The sequence below is a fragment of the Pseudophryne corroboree genome, chromosome 10 (genome assembly GCF_028390025.1).
Source record: "Pseudophryne corroboree isolate aPseCor3 chromosome 10, aPseCor3.hap2, whole genome shotgun sequence".
Taxonomy (NCBI): domain Eukaryota; kingdom Metazoa; phylum Chordata; class Amphibia; order Anura; family Myobatrachidae; genus Pseudophryne; species Pseudophryne corroboree.
Genome location: NC_086453.1, coordinates 36333449 through 36338128, shown reverse-complemented (window position 1 = coordinate 36338128; position 4680 = coordinate 36333449). Strand labels below are relative to the sequence as shown.

General features: G+C 42.7%; 1 long non-coding RNA gene across 1 annotated transcript in view; it reads right to left on the bottom strand.

Annotated features, from left to right (window-relative positions):
• Window positions 1-671: 671 nt before the first annotated feature.
• Window positions 672-4680, bottom strand: part of LOC134966964 (uncharacterized) — a 15654-nt gene continuing 11645 nt past the window's right edge. Inside the window, exon 3 of the long non-coding RNA XR_010188752.1 lies at window positions 672-784. This is a non-coding gene — a long non-coding RNA (uncharacterized LOC134966964). The remainder of the gene's footprint in view (window positions 785-4680) is intronic.

Genomic DNA, 4680 nt, shown 5'->3' with positions numbered 1-4680 from the left:
TTAACATTGTGAGCGTCTGCGCCGCTGGTGATCTCCTCGTGGTCCCGAGCGTCCGCTACGCTATAGCGAATCATTACGTTAGTCGGCAGCCAATAGCGTGCCTGCCTGTGATCTCTTGGCCGTGAGCGAACGTGACGCTTGAGCGTCTCGACTACGGCTAAGCGATTGTTACGCAACGTGCGTACCCTTACGGTACTCCATACGTCAATAGCGTACAGTGTTCTTAGACCTCTTAAAGGGTTTTTAAATAAGATAAATATTTAGCTTTATCACTACCAATGGAGCTCCCAGGCCAGATGAGAGATAGGAGGGGGTAGAGAGCTGTAAGTGACCCAGGTACCTCAGCATCTCCTCTTCTTCTGTTTCGAAATACCTTTATATATTTAATATGTATAAAGGGTGTGGCTACAACTCCCAAGATTAGGCCACGCCCAAATAAGTACCTTAGCCCACCACAGATCTTTAAACCCCTAGGTAAGTGCTGTCTGTCTGGTGCATATACAGAAAGTAGTGGATGATGATATTCTTCTGGCCATGTGCTTTCTTCATTGCTTGGGAATATATTATGCTTTTGTGAGCACGTGTGACCATTGTTTTTTTTTATTCAGTAAAAAAAAAAAAAAAGATTACAAAATGTTGTTACCTGCTAACTTTTTTGCTAGCAAACCACACTTTACCTCTTGTCCAGTGCATGATAAAGTGTCAGGCGTGTAGCAATAGTCAGAGGCGTCCGATGTGCAGGTGCGACAGGTCAGGCCATTCTTCTGTGAGTTCACAGCCGGCACTTTAAAAAAAAATATATAAATTGTGTTAATTGCTTGCTTGTACGTTTTGTGTATCTTTTCATGTCTTTTATTGATGTAACAGCTGCATAAATGGGGCAAACCATGAAAATTGTAAGAATGCATTCTCTTTTTTTAGGTGTGACATTTGTACCAGTGCTATGTGACCTGTTATCAGATACATAGTAATTTATGTTTTTGTTTTGTTTTTTAATTGTGCATTTTTACCATGAATATGTAATAAAATAAATGTCACATTACTATACACTGGAGAATATACATACAAGACTCCTTGTTGTTTGGGCAGTACGGTTGATGAAGCCGCATTGTCCCAAATTTTATGATAGGGCATGGCTAAGGTAATTTTGCTCCTGTGTCCATAGATCAAAAACCACTGATAGAATTTAATTTAAAATTTTTGAATAAAATAATATTTCAATACTTATGGCACTGTAGTTCAGTGTCACTTTGTGGTTTTGATGTCAGGATCAATGTTTTTCTTCACCAATAAACCTACCACTTCACCAATAAACCTACCACTTCACCAATAAACCTAGCACTTCAGCAATAAACCTAGCACTTCAGCAATAAACCTACCACTGGCATCACTAGGGGGTTGCAGGTTGTGCGGGCCGCACTGCGTGACACCTTACAATGGGAAGACACCAAAATAGCAGATCTTAAAAATCCTTACAAAAAATACTGTATGGCAATTGGCATATCACTGAGCCTTTCTCCTCTGGGTCCCTCACCCAAATTTTTCTGCAAGCTCCTGGTAGGTGCTATGAAATCTCCACAAAATGTCAAGTGAATCAATAACAGATCAGTCAACACCCAAAATGTTTTTTGTTGTGCTTGTGAAAGCTTCATCAGGAATTTGCAAACCTCCTGGGTGGCAAATTATTTCAGCAACTGAAACTTTGAATCAACCATTTGCATAAAATCTGGACAAACATCTCCAATCTTGTGACATCAAGATGGCTACTCTTCTATGGGCCATGACTGACTTACTGATATCTCTTCAGGAGTGGTATGAGCACTGCACTACTCGCGATGGTTCACACTGCCATCCCGTCCCGGTCGTTGCTAGGCAGCCGGGTATCTGTGGTGGACGCAGTGACTGGCTGTTGGTTCAAGTTGTTACTATGGAGCCAGGACACCTTCCTGGGTAGCTCAGCTACGTGCGGCTGTACAGCTGCATCTTGACTCAAGGGGGCCTGTCCCTGCTGGGAGAATCTGATTGGCCTTTTTTCTGGTAATAGGAAGGGAGGGCCTAGCCTCCCTGCCAGTTATAGTGTCATTGTCCTGCATAGACATTACCAGCCTGTTCTCCTGTCTTGACAGCTCTGACTCCCTAGTGAACATCTCGTTCTATGTTCCTCAGCTGCTGTTATTCTCCAGCCCAGTCTATTAGCTGCATCAGCTTTACTAATTCACCCTGTGATTATAAGCTTGCAGCTCTTGCCATTGTCCAGCTCAGTCTCTAAATACCTCTGAACAGCTCCAGCTGCACCTCAGCTCAGCTTGTGAAACTGTCCATCAGCAGTATCTTGCAATCTCCTAGAACCCAGAAATTCCTCTTGGAGCTTTGCCTGAACACTGCCTGTTACCAGCTTCTGCTTCCTGATTGTGTCCACACTTGCTATCTGGCTGTGATATATTTCAGTAGGTTTCCCACTCCAGCTTTTTTTTCTGTACTCTACTACATACATCTATATAATAGGTCTGTCTCTTTTTCTGACACATCGCAGTGTGGTACTGGAGACATGCGAAATATGGAAACATGGAATTTGACGGCAGATATGATCCACTTGGTCCCTTTTTTAACCATATTGTTACCTCAAACCTTATTTGAACCTTATTTATTTTTAAGGATGTCCTTATGTCTATCCCATGCATGTTTAAATCGCTCTACTGTCTTAGCCTCTACCCCCTCTGATGGGAGGCTATTCCAATTGTCCACTACACTTTTCTCAAATTTCTCCTGAACCTCCCTCCCTCCAGTCTCAGTGCATGTCCTCGTGGCCTAATACTTCTCTTCATTTGAAGAACATTTCCCTCCTGGACTTTGTTAAAACCCTTGATATACAGTACAACTGGAAAGTATTCACAGTGCTTCACTTTTTCCACATTTTGATATGTTACAGCCTTATTCCCAAATGGAATAAATACATTTTCCCTCAAAATTCTCCACACAATACTCCATAATGACAATGTGAAAAAAGTTTTTTTTTAGATTTTTGCAGTTTTATAGTGAAAACACAGATGCTGACACAGGAAATGTGTGAAATCCGTATGTACTTACCTGCAGGAAAAGGTGGGCTGCAGTTATCAGTGCCACAACATGAAGTTCCCGCCATTACTTTGCCATTATTGAATGTCAGACTTTCAGTAACATTACACTGATCATTCGTTCTGCATGTCACAGAGTATTCTGTAGAGTTTAAACCCCCTGTATGTAGTAAATGAGAGAACATTATTTATTACGACATACCCTAGATCAGGGGTGGGGAACCTCATATGAGCAGAGTGGTCCTGACTGAGTCAGCTGCAAAGAAGGGACATCCGCCTTTCTGATGAAACCGGATATAACAGGAGAAACATGTTAAAGGAGATTCCAAGGAAGTTCTCACTCAGTATTCATTTGCAGCCAGAAAGGTGCATGCATCTCTGATTTCTCTCTACTGGAGACTTTTCTTATTTGAGAATAACAATTTCTGACTGGTAATACCTTTAGCCGCCTGTATAGGTGGCAAACCATAATTATCATCCAGCAGTCAGCTGTCCAGTGCACTGAAACGTTCATTTACATAGTGCTACCGGTGACTCATCACTGGCTTTGGCACATCGGGACGAGCTCCCTTGAGAAAAGCTGCGGAACAAGTGCAGGGTGCACATTGGGATGTGTTACCATAATATCCTCTTGTAGGTGAGCCGAAATATTTTGCAAACAGAGTTAATTATATTTCCACCGGCCAATAGCAGTTATCAACCTGATATTTCTATCACTGTTGACAACTCTACAATCAACCCTACCCCACAAGCTTGCTGCCTAGGTGTCATACTTGACTCAGAACTGTCCTTTGCTTCCCTTATTCAATCTATGTCAAAATCATGTTAAATGCATCTAAGAAACATATCCAAAATACAACCATACCTTACACAAGACAGTGCTAAAACTCTTATCCATGCTCTCATTATCTCCCGCATTGATTACTGCAATAGTCTTCTTACTGGTCTTACTAAGAAGAGACACTCACCACTACAATCCATTCTGAATAGACTCTCCTCAAAAATACTTGGCAGGTGAGCTGACTAACAGTTGTCTCTAAGGTCTATGGGGTCATTCCAACCTGATCGCACACTAGGTTTTTTCGCTGCGGTCCGATCACTTCAAAACTGCGCATGCGTATGCACCACAATGCGCATGCATACAGGTACAAAGCGGATCGTTGCTGAGCGATGGATTTAATGAAGAATCCATTTGCACAGCTGATCGCAAGGAGATTGACAGGAAGAAGGCGTTTGTGGGTGTCAACTGACTGTTTTTAGGGAGTGGTTGGAAAAATGCAGGAGTGTCCAGGGGTTTGCAGTGCGGGTGTCTGACGTCAATTCCGGGACCAGACAGGCTGAAGTGATCACAGCGACTGAGTAAGTTCTGAGCTACTCAGAAACTGCACAAAACTTTTTTGTACAGGGGGGCTGCACATGCATTCACACACGTGTAAAGTGAAAATACACTCCCCCATAGGCGGCGACTATCTGATCGCAGCACAGCAAAAGGTAGCTAGCGAGCAATCAACTCGGAATGACCCCCTGTGTAATAAGACATTCAGCTTGACAGTTTTGATTTGATTAATTGGGATGCAGTCAGTGGGTATGCTGGCACTCAGAATCC